This window comes from Diabrotica virgifera, chromosome 1 (genome assembly GCF_917563875.1).
Source record: "Diabrotica virgifera virgifera chromosome 1, PGI_DIABVI_V3a".
NCBI lineage: Eukaryota > Metazoa > Arthropoda > Insecta > Coleoptera > Chrysomelidae > Diabrotica > Diabrotica virgifera.
In genome coordinates this window covers 155737845-155750636 of record NC_065443.1, presented here as the reverse complement: position 1 = coordinate 155750636, position 12792 = coordinate 155737845, and the positions used below count along the sequence as shown (strand labels likewise).

The following is a 12792-nucleotide window of genomic DNA, read 5'->3' as shown; positions in this document are numbered from 1 at the left end:
TACTTGGCTTGCAAGCTTTAAATCGACTAGGATTTATTTTAAAGATCTTGTTATTTGCAGATGTGACGGTATGGCCATCATGTCAGAGGTTGTTAATCTATGTATATGTATTGTACACTCGGAGATCGCTGGGAAAATTTACCGTCAAAATAACAAAATTCAGTTTGGCAACACTGTGAATGTTGATAGTAACATTTCCCTTTTAAGATAAACAGAACTGTAATTTAGTCCACACAAATTAATATATTTTTTGCCAACAAAAATGAGATTTTTCAACCAAATAATGTTTCAAATATGATGTGCAAATTAATTTTTAATTGGGTTCTGTTAATGAGCTTGCTTTTTTGTCATTAAAGTAGAAAAAACTTTAAATTTCACTCATTAAATCATTATCGTCCAGTTATCGTCTAAATTATTTTAACTGTACTAATATCCGTCGACTAATTCTGAATGATTAATGGGTTGTTAAAACATTTTATCTGTAGCGGCTTCTGGAATGTCTTAAAAATATCGAATTTCATTGATAAAATGCGCATATCCCACCGATCTTCGCTTCGATCATACGAAAAGGGGCAGACCGAAAACTACCTAAATAAGTGGAATCCAAAAAGTAATGTCTGAGAGAGATCTACTATCGGGATATTGGACAGATCGACGCGGCTGAAAAATAGGAACCGGAAGGCGCAGGACGCTATAAACCGGTGTTATAAACTTCTATATTTTTTCGTTTAACGACAGACATTGAAGACTGTTTAAAAATAGTGTCCACGTCTCAGATAACAAGATGTCCCAAGTTTAATTTTAGATATCTCGAAATAAATTTACTTCACTCTCAATTTCATTTCTTCGCAATAGTCCAATCAATTATAGGTTAGTCTGTATTTCCGGTGGTGTTTGTAGGCGACAACTAAATACCTACCAAATACCACATATTTTGTAAGTTTGGTTACTGTCTCGTTGTCCTTCGATTTTTATCATGGTTCCAAAATAATCTTATCGTTTTTAACAGTTCCGTTTGAAGCAACGTCATATACCTACTTTCCCTGGCAGAATTCAACATATTAGACCAGGGCATTTAGCGCTAAAAACACTGGAAAACATCGATTTTTAAAGACAGCACCCAGAGACTGCAACTTTCTGCATTGTGTTCAGGATGATGTCAGGAAAAAAGTCTGCAATAGAAAAATGGGTGGAAATGCATAATTGCATTTTAAAGTGCATAACATGCATTAAAAAGTTCATAAGCATGTCAAAATCAGTATACTAAGATTTTGTTATTAGGGGGTTTTGGGGTGGCTGAATACGAATACGCAATCAGAACCGACCTCCTATGCACCTGGTGCCCAGGGTTAGGTACTGCTAAGGCACGTCATCTGGAGTATCGAGGGGTTTCGGCAGTACATTGATGCAAAAAGATTACTCGAGGATTTTTGGGATGAACACGAAAATGCCATCAGAACCGACCTCCGGAGTAGGGGAGACCGGGGCTGGTTGGCGCACCGGGTTGGTTGACGCAGTGCAATTTTCTTAAAACTAAGAAACGTGGCAATCACGCTTTTACACAAGTTCTAAGGCTTCCGACAAACCGCACTCTCGGAAGGTAGTTTCAGTTTGGCGCGATTACTAATAGGGTGTACAGTACGTTTTGTAGTTTTTTTTACAATGTTCAGTAAATTTTTATTACCATACATTTTTTGTTCTAGAAATTCCATTTTTAATGATAATAATTCGTTCTTTGCTTTGTATTGAAGCTTAGAACTATGACTATAAGATACAATCATTATATTTTCCAAAAATAATTAATATAGAGTCGATTAACATATATACCCAAACATGCGCTGTGGGGCTGGATGACGCATTCGATGAGGGGCTGGTTGACACATGCGTCAACCATCCCCGAGCATAAATACCTATAGTTTTACTGATTTGAAATTTTGCAGATTTATTATAGAGAACCTTATTCAACTTTATACTATTTGATAATCCCACAAACCTGTTAAAAAGATCCAATGAACAGCTTCAACTAGAGTGTTTAAAGGAACTTGATGCTCACAAAAATATTGAAACATCTTTGAGCAAACCTGATACAGGGTCGAAGTTGTGCTCAAAGGAACTTGACCCTTATGAAAGTAATCTTAATCATTTTTTTTTTTGTAAAATATTCAACCTTTTATAATATCGCAGACCACTTAGATGAAACCAATTAACAACATTCGCAGCCAGGATATTCCAAGGAACATGATTCACTCTTCAAAAAAAAAACAAACATCAATCCACAATCAAAATGAGAACTCTCCTCTAAGTCCGTTCCTTTTGAAACCACTACCAAAAGCAGCGGCTAGAAATCAGGATGTTAAATATAAAAGAAGGAAGCGAGATACAGCAATTTTACCCGACACCCCAGCAAAAAAGCTCTCGAAGAAGTGCAAAATAATAGTAAAACTCTTAAGAGAAACATTTGCCAAGGCAAGAAAGCAGAATCAAAGAAACGAAAAAAGAAGAAAGTTGATAAAGACATCGACTTGGAGGGTGAAGAAGCTTGTGCACGGAGCTTGTGTTGATGATCCTGGATTTTTTTGCATAAATTGTGAAGGCGACTAATTATCTCAAATTAAGTATAGTTACAGAATATGTATTTGGTTATATAGTTTTTTTTAAATCTTCTTCAATAAATGAAAAAACGATTTATTACTTTTATTTTATTCGAAATTTATTTACACTTTAAGTAAAAAAAAAGAAGGGATTTTATGCTGTCGGTTTTATGTCTAATTTAATATTTGAGTTAACTTTAGATTCTAGAACGTTAAATACACCAATATTTTTCATAGGTAATAAGGTTTTTGTTTATTATTTTGTTGTTTTCTTACTTTATATTATGGGCGTCAACCAACCCCATATGATGCGTCAACCAACCCCGTAACGGGGCTTGTGGGCGCACAGTGACATACATTTTACTTTCTCAAATTGAACATAAAGTACAGCCTGTAAGATGTTTATTTTTACAAAATATCTTGTGCAAAAGATTAGATTTTCATACATTGGGCAAAAAGTTGTATTAAATCTTTTAAGTTAGCATATAGGTACAAAAATGTAAAAAATGCGTCAACCAGCCCCGGTCTCCCCTATCTGGTGCTCAGGGTCATTGCTGAGTTACCTCATCTTCTGGAATTTAGAGAGCTTTTGGCACTAAATTGATACAAGCTGATTACTTGAACGATGTTTGGAGTTGCTAAAGACTAATATGACATCAGAACCGACCCTCGGAACACCTAGTGCCCAGGGTGACTGATTTGCACGTCATCTTCTGGTTTTCGAAGGTTTTCGATTTTCGGAGGTCGTTTTTGATGGCGTATTCATCATCAGCAAGTCCAGAAACCCCCGAGTAATTATTTATTTGCATCAATTTAGTCTCGGAAAGCCTTGAAATTACAGAGGATGACGTGGATATCAATGAACCTGAGCACTAGGTGCTCCGACGGTTGGTTCTGATGTCATATTCGAGTTCAGCACCGTTCACCGTTCAGCAACCCCAAAAACCCGCCAATTGTTCTGTTTGTATTAATTTAGTGCAAAAAACCCTCAAAATTCTGGAAGATGACGTGCCTCAGCAGTGACCCTGTGTACCAGGAGCTCAGGAGGTCGGTTCTAATGACGTATTCATGTTCAGCGATCACAAAAACCTCCGAGTAATCTGTTTTCATCAATTTTGTGTGCCGAAACCCGTCGAAAATACAAATGACGTAACTTAGCAGTAATCCTTCGCACCAGCTGCTTCAGGGGTCAGTTCTGATTGCGTATTCGTGCTCAGTTACTCCAAACAAAAACCCTCTGAATAACCTAATATGGCCCTTAATATATTGATTTTGACATGTTTATGCACTTTAAAATGCAATTCTGCATTTCCACTTATTTTTCTAATGTAGCCTTTTTCCTCACGTCATGTCATATTGAACACAATCCAAAAAGTTGCAGGTCTCGAGGTACTGTATGTATTTAATAATCGATTTATTTTTTCCTAATGCCCTGGTCTATGTTCCGCCTTGCGGATTTTAGAATTACGTTCTGGGTCTCCAAAGAGCACGTAACAACTATCTACTGGGTGTGCTAAAAGTCGCTCTCATTTTTGGGCAATATTTAAAAAAATGATGAAGGTTGGCAGCTACAGTTTACAATTTATTTTCATTCAAAATATGCGTGGCAATAAAGTCGAGGCTATTGACACAACATCAACACAATACCGAGCATAAATTCTGTAAAAATTCATAAAAAAAATCGCAACATGATAGTTTTAACACGTTGGATGCTTTAAGAAACAAATTTTGTGTCTCATGTTGTTTCAATAACAGCGTGACCCACCGTAGTTGTCTCGTTAGCATAGAAACGGGAGTCTCGTGGCCGTAGGGACTCATTTTTTAACATTATAGCAGCCGACGCGACGTGTTAATGACTACACCATTGAAATATAAACACTTTGAATGGGTATAATCCTACAAAAATAAAAGAAGCGATCTAAAATAACTTAATTAACTTAAGAAACATTGTCAATTCAATTATACACTTAGGGCCGGTTGTTCGAACGCTAATCAAAACTGATCATTATCAAATATTTAATTACAATTATATTTGATTAAGCGTACTTCTGACAGATGTCGCATTTTGAGGTTATGTTGACTGATTTATTTTATTATTTTGGTTTTAATTTAAAATAAAACATAATTAAACTCTTTCTGATAATAATTTCTTGTTTTTACTTACAAATCAATAATAATAATAAGCAATTTTTAAAAATTTAAGAGCTGTGGCTATATTTTAATTACTGTTTTACCTACAATCAATAACTGATTAGTGTTTGTATTTTTCATGTCGCGATTTGATTCCCATCAAGAAAATTGATTACAATAAATGATTGATTATAATCAACTTCTTGATTAGCGTTCGAACAACCGGCCCTAAGAGCTGAGAGGTGAAATTTGCTAATCATTTTAGACACGATAAGAGTCTATAACTTTAATAGTAAAACCTAAAAGAAAACGTATGAACACTGTGCTGTCATTTTTTAGTGGCACATGAGTCGACAGTGGCGCATCAAACTTTCCACTTAAAAAATAAAACTCAGCGTACTTTTACTCCCCACTACTCGTTTCCTCCTTCCCTATCATCAAAAACTTTTCGTTTTTATTTTTTTGGGTAGGATGCAATCAATTTTAAAATTTCAAAAAATTCACACGCAGAGTTGAGGTTTTCACAAAACATGTCTATTTTTTATATACCCCTAGGTTGAGTGCACACAACCTCAAAAAAAAATTAATTTTTTGTTTTTGGGAAAAAGTGTATACCTTTTTTTATGAGTGCAGGTGGGATGTGGAAAGTAGCGTTTGTTACCGCGCAGCAAAAGACACAGCTGACTTCCCAGTAAGCCAGGAACAAAGTGAAGAATTGAAATTGTCGATAGATTATCTCCGAATATTTGCGCACCGGAAATGCAGGTGGGTGCGACCATCAGTGCCGATGTTGCTTAATTATTGCAACTGGTTGGTGAGTTCTACCAATTTGATTCGACCTACCCTCAATTAGATGGGGTTGTCTATACGATGTATAACCAACTTTTTCATTCAATATTTAATCAATATTTATTTAGAGTTGTAAAACTGCAACAGACAGAATGGATGAAAATGAAGTTTAGAAAATGAAGTTAGATATCGGAACTAGTAACAAATTCTTATACCCCGGGACGAAGAAAAATATATTCAAAAAGCGGCAAGAACTAAAACTCAAATTATTTATCCTCTGCGCTTTTTAAATTGGAAAAACAAAGCAGAGCATAGTGGTGAATACTTGACAAGGAAATCTATAATAATTACAATCACGACCTGTCGTTGACCGTGATAATAATATTTAGCGAACTACTTCCTTTTATACCCATAAAGGTGAATAAAAATATAAACTAAAAGATAATTAAAGATGATTCAGATTTGATTACAGAATAGGGCGTCTACTATGTGCTCATACGTATTTAGAATTCAACTTATTCTCATCAGAGCACCTTTGTAGAGGCACTGAACTAGAAGGGAATCAAATCTTTTCATCCTTTCGTAGTGGAGTCACTGAAGGTGGATATGAGCTATTCCCTCCGATTTCGTTGAACCTCCATCGATTTGCATGAAAATTGGTGAGTGGTTAGAGGATATCACAGGGAACAAAGGTGACATGGTGCCAACTTGCGCTTTTACCCTGGGGGTTGATGCCACCCCTTCTCGGGGGTGAAAATTATTTTATTAAAAATAACCCCATAATTCGATAGAGGGACAAATTTCAAGTAAAATTTGTCATATAAAGTTATTTAAATAAATCAAAACTTTTTAAGTTATTAAAGATCAAAGATTTTAATTTTTCTTGAGAAAAATGCATGTTTTTAACCAATTTTTCATCAATACCTAACTCAAAAAGTGTAAGTTTTTACAAAAAAGTTATTATTATCAAAATTGAAGCTAATAGAAAGTTAAATAAACCTCTTACTAGAAAAACCTTTTAGTTTTAACTAAAAGTGAGTTATAGGTAATTGAATGTATATTTTTTTCGGCGAGTAAAAAACTCGTAAGTATACAAGCTGAAATAACGGGACATTGATGCATTTTGTAACATAAACTTATTAAACATTTGTCAAAGTAATTAAAAATATCTATCAAATGAGCCCCCGAACATGTTGATAGCGTTAAAATTTATGCTCCAAAATTTTTTCAAAATTTATCTTTTAAAAATTTTTCCAAAGATAATTCCAAGTGCCATTTAAGCACGTTGAACCTTATTTTTTAAATACCTTACTTTTTTAAAAATAAAAGGTTAAATGGCTCCTGTTGCATGGTTCCCACAGTAAAATTTAAGATTTAAACGTTTCTATCTCGGTTATTTTTTACCCTACAGAAATAGTAAAACAGGTAAAATATTTGGCACAGAAAAAACTAAAATTTGGTTATATATAATTTTTTACATATATTGAGTATTTTTGGAGTATTATCAAAAGAATATGAGACAATAATTTTAAAAATTATGCTTTTTTTAAATTATATCTTTTTTTCAAAAATATGAATTCTAAACCGGTCAAAATTATCGAAAACATTACTTATGCTAATATAAAGAAGTTCTTGTAAGGATTACCATAAATTTTAATTTTTGTGGAAATGGCGTATGTTTAATTTTTCACTTTTTCCTAAAAAATTCGAAAAGGTTCTTTTATTTTCATTATAACTTACTTAATTTTGACGCTATTACCATGTTCTGAAGCTCATTTGATAGGTATTCTGAAGTACTTTGACAAATGTTTAGCAGGAATATTTTATACATTGCATCGTTTTCCCGTCATTTAAGCTTGAATACTTAGATTTGAGTATTCGTCGAAAAAAATGCACATTCAATAGCCAATAACTCACTTTGAATTAACATTAATTTAGTTCTTTATGTAAGGAGTTTATTCAATTTTTTATTATCTTCAATTTCAGTAATAACAACTTTTTTGTAAAAGCTTACAGTTTTTGATTTATACGTGAACAACAGATTTAAAACATGCATTTTTTTACGAAAAAATAAAATATTTGGTCTTTAATAACTCAAAAAGTGTTGATTTATTTTAATAACTTTATATAACAAATTTTGCTTTTAATTTGTCCCTCTATCGACTTATGGTATTATTTTTAATAAAATAATTTTCACTCCCGAGAAGGGGTGGCATCCACCCCCAGGGTAAAAGCGTAAGTTGGCATCATGTCGCCTTTGTTCCTTGAGGTATCCTCTAATTACTCACCAATTTTCATGAAAATCGATGGAGGTTCAACGAAATCGGAGGTGAAAACCTTCAGTGACTGCACTATCGGTGTAATTATACAAATGCTTACAAAATATGCAACTAGCACTATCTATGAATCGTAAGTCAAAATAAGGCAGGAACTAAAATTCGAATTATTTATCCTCTGCGCTTTTTAAGATGAAAAAAGAAAGCAGAACAGAGTGATAAAATACCCTAAAGGGAATCTATAATTGCATTCACGACCTGTCGTTCACCGTGATAATAATCTTAAGCGAACTACACTGCGCGTCAGAGAAAACGGGCACCCCAAAAATGGGTCATTTTTATGTCTCGTATCTCCTAAACCTGTTGTCCGATTTAAGTAATTTTTTTAATATGTTATAGCCTTATCCTTTAACAATATCTCTGTAATAATATTGTTGCTAAACAGGTAAATTTTCATTGTATGCCGGGTGTACGAATCAAACTGTGTTTTCTTTTCAAAGTTCGCAACACCCTGTGGAATATTCTAGCAATTATAAAATACTGAAATTAAAACCAAACGCCTATTCTGTTATCAAATCTAAATCGTCTTTACTTTTAGTTAAAAAATATTCATTTCTCTACGAGCTAAAATTCCTCTAATTCTCTTCCTATGAACGCTCATCCCTATGTATCCCGTTTTCAATAATAATATGTTCCTTGTTTTTTATATATTCGCAGTTGCCTGTCTCTGTAAGACGTAAAACTTTTGTTGTTGTCTTATACTTCCATATTTTTGTTTTGCTTTTATTTTTGAATCAGACTGGTCTTGCAGATCTAGGTATTACGAAGATAATTGGAAATTTTAAGATAATTAACCACAATATTTACTACGTTCAAAATACATCTCGATAAAGAGCTATCCTTGTGGTTTTCTTTATGCATCAATTTCAAGATGAAGTAAATTATTTTCTCATAATGATACGTTACGTTCGCAGAAGATAATAATCGCCGATTTGGTATTAAGAATATAGGACATAAAAATCAAAACACAAATCTCAATAAAAAGTTGCATCATTAAAAATATTAGGGTTCTGCATTTATTTCTTTGTGGCACGTCGAAGTTTAATATTGTTTGTATGGGATTAGCCACAGTTGATTGAAATGACAATTATTGGTTAAGAATAACTAAATTAATTATATTTATCTAAAAAAGATTTGACGTTTCGATTTCCACTCCGGAAATCGTTTTCAAAAAGACTATTACCTAATTAATTGTGTTGAAAGAGTGTATAACCGCCAAGGTGTTGAGGTTATGTCTTATCAAAATTGAGGTTGACCTACTTGGCCATGGTGTTGTAGGCAACATCCATGCTTCGGCTGAAAAGATCTGAGGGTGGATGTTATGTGCCCTATGGTACCTACATTCTGTCTGTTTTTGCATTATTTCTATATGCTTTATGCGTTTCTGTCTGTGGGAGTGTTCGTATTGTGTTTGTGTAATGTGTGTTGCATATGTATTGTGTATGATTCCTGTTGTTCATTTCTTTAAGTATTGGCATCCAAATATCAAAAGCATGCTGCATTCTGCTAATGAGTTCATTTAGTAGGATGAGAGCTGCTTCTTTGGCTTTTCTCTTTTTCATCTCTGTTTCTTCATAATTATTGATGCATCCTTCCATTGCATTCTGTGTTTATTGTCCCAGCCATGTTTGCATAATATGTCATTTGTCGAAATAACTGTTTCTGATGTATGTTTAATGCTGGCTTATCCTGACGCTTAGTGATCTTGCAGTTGGATCAACATAAAAGTTGTTGCATTCACAGGGTATTTTGTAGATACAGTGCTTTGACGTCCCTGGTGAGTTCTGGGTCTGGTTTTGGACAGGATAGATATATAAGTGTGTTGGTTGATTTAAATATTGTTTTGATGATGTACTTGTTTCCTATCCTTTTTCGTTGTACTAATAAGCCCTTTAGATTGGTATTGTTGTCATCCTTGAGTATCTTCTTGTAATTGTTGCAGGTGCAGGATTGCTTATGGTGTTCTTGTTTGCTTTCTTCTATCTTGTGAAATTTCTAATTTACAAATGGAAATGGGTAGTCATTTTTGTTAAACCCTTTGTTAGCCGGTTTTTTTTCTAGACCTGGATCCCGCGTACCAAAAAAAGTTGAATAATAGCAAGCTGAAAATTGGTTAATATCTTAATGGTGTCTAGTCGGACAAACTTTGATGTACGGGAACACTGGGACAGGGGAATTTTTAATTGTGGGATAGTAGGTTACAGGTTTCGAACGTCAGACTACGAAAACGTCCCATGTATTTTGTAGAACAGAACTTCCAATTGATTTGTTACCCTTTCATTAAACTCCCATGCAAAGATCAGACTGCTATTTACCACCAACATAATTCCTGTCATTTTACATGTTCTACGTGTCGGACTTTACACACTAAATATGTCGAACATATTTGTCGGACAAACATTTTTTCATATATAATATAAAGTTTGCTATTGAATAAAACATCATGCTAGTTTTCACAATCATAAACTTGTCAGAATAACACGTTCCACATTTAAAACTTCCCCTGTTTCAATGTTCCCATACATCAAAGTTTGTCCGACGAGACATCGTTAACCCGCCAGTTGTTGCTATATGAGATTTTCTCTCACGGTGTCAGAAAATTGTGGACAACTCTTTTCTGGGAAATTATACGCTTTGTAGTTCCTTCTAGTCTCCTAACTATCCTCCCTCGACAATCTAATAGACTCGTCCGCTCAGATAGTGACTCAGTTTAATTAGTATCACCATATTGTTGAGTCAGTGCCAGGGCCGGATTTAAGGGAGGGCAGGCTGGGCAGCTGCCCGGGGCCCCCACATTCCGGGGGCCCCCACAAAGCCTCAAACGTAAAAAAATATCAACAAATTATTCACATAGATTTATTTTTGTTTTATGCAAACACTTGTGCCGCCCAATCTCAGAATTTAGTTGCAGAAGCTGCATCTGAGTGTTGTCCTGCTGCCACAGCATTATTTGATTTCTTATTTTTGTTATTTAGAAGTGATGCCGCCAAATCACTAGTTAAAGGTTATAATCAGATTAAAGAAGAATTATCCAAAATTTCAGAAGACGGTGAGTAACAATTTAAAACTCGTAGCGATACAAATGGTTTGTGTAATCGAATATGTTTACTGGAAACAGGAATATTTGCAATATTTTGGAATGAAATCTTATAGAAAACAAATAGCTCAAGTCATATTCTCCAAGATCCAAATGTTGCCCTTAATTCAGGGGTGGCGGCACTTAGGCCAGTATTATATTAGGCAACTGGTGACGCCACCAAGTTGCTCCACCAGTGACTTATTACGTCACGGGGCATTTAAGTAAATGAGACCTATTAGACTACGGTAACTGGTTGTGCCACCAGTTGCCCATATCGGCCACCAGTTGCCCATAATATTTTGTGTGCTTTAATTTGGTGGAGCCACTAGTTGCGCCACCAGTTGCCCCACTAGTTGCGCCACCAGTTGCCTAGTCTAATAATGGCCTTAGATCACTTAAACAAATTATACAGTCAAGACATGGGCATTTTCGAAATATACGAAACTCAAGGCGCGATGGTAAGTGGAAGTCAAGACTATTCGTCACATAGAAAACGACCACAGAATTTTCGACTGACTCCACTGGATTATGGAACATCTCAAGAGACTGAAATGACAACATCAGAGAAATTTAGGACTCAAAATTTTATCGCTATTGTAGATCACCTCATCACCTCTATTAAGTCAGAGGCTTTCTGCATATATGAATCTATCCATTCCAATTATTTTGGATTTTTACATCATTTGGAAAATTTAACTCCCTTTGGAAACTGAAGCTCACCCACTAAAGCTTACTGACATTTATAGCAATTATTTAGATGAAATCCTAGGTGTCGAACTAGTACAATTTGTAGAATTTTTCAATCCATTTAAAGAGGAAATCGGCTCATCAAATATAAGCAAAGAACTTCAAATGTACCAACTGCTAGAAGAAAAGCATGTGAATGATACTTTTCCAAACGTTGAGGTGACACTTCGTTTTTATTTAGTTCTGATGCTAACTAACTGTAGTTGGGAGAGGTCATTCTCAAAACTTAAGTTAATTAAAAATTAACTTCGGTCTATAATGGGCCAAGAGCGTTTGAATCATCTCTCTATAATGAGCATTGATCACGATGTCTATAGCAACTAGACATGTCCGACATAATCAAGGAATTTTAAGTTAAAAATCTCGAAAAGTGCCCGGGCTTTTACCATACATCTTACTATGTGTAGAGAATTATACTTTATTTATAATATGTTCCGGTAAGTCTTTCAGTCATACTATGTTTATTTTTAATATTTTACTATAACAAGTTACAGCTCTTGTATTTTTTATTATTTAACAATATAGATATTTATAAAAGTAGATCAACATTTTTTTAATGGTCGGACGTAGGGCCCCCACACCAATTCTGCCCAGGGGCCTCCACTGCCCTAAATCCGGCTCTGGTCAGTGCGCTTCATGTGAGAGATTCTCTCATCAAGCGACCACCGGCGTCACCAACTGTGTATAAAAATTAATTGTATTTTCCCCATAAAACCTAAAATAATATCATTTTATGATGTAATAAAAGGCTGTGGTCGATATGAAAATCCTATATTCTGTTTCACGGGTTAGTTGTAGATGGTCACTTACCATATATTTTTCAATGTTAAATATTGGCGGCTTCAATAGTCACATTTTATATAAAGATAATAATAAAAAAACAGAAAAACGTCGTGTCTTTTTAAAGCAAATGACTTTATCGTTGATGAAACCTCATCTTTTTTGTAAAATTTTGTAAAGGATGGCAAAAGTTGGATATGTGAGAAAAAATCTCACGCGCGACCACTCGCGTAACAACCGACCTAGCGACCAATGCCAGGTTAAGCTATTAACAAATTTTCAGCTTGCTTTTAATCAACTTTTTTTTTGGTACGCAGGAACCAGGTCTATTCGTGAAATG

The 12792-nt window shown here is 34.6% G+C and overlaps 1 protein-coding gene across 3 annotated transcripts in view; it reads left to right on the top strand.

The window, feature by feature from the left end:
* The window catches only part of LOC126878771 (monocarboxylate transporter 14-like), a 158604-nt gene that overhangs the window by 82811 nt on the left and 63001 nt on the right, over positions 1-12792 (top strand). The gene's annotated exons all lie outside the window — the stretch shown is intronic.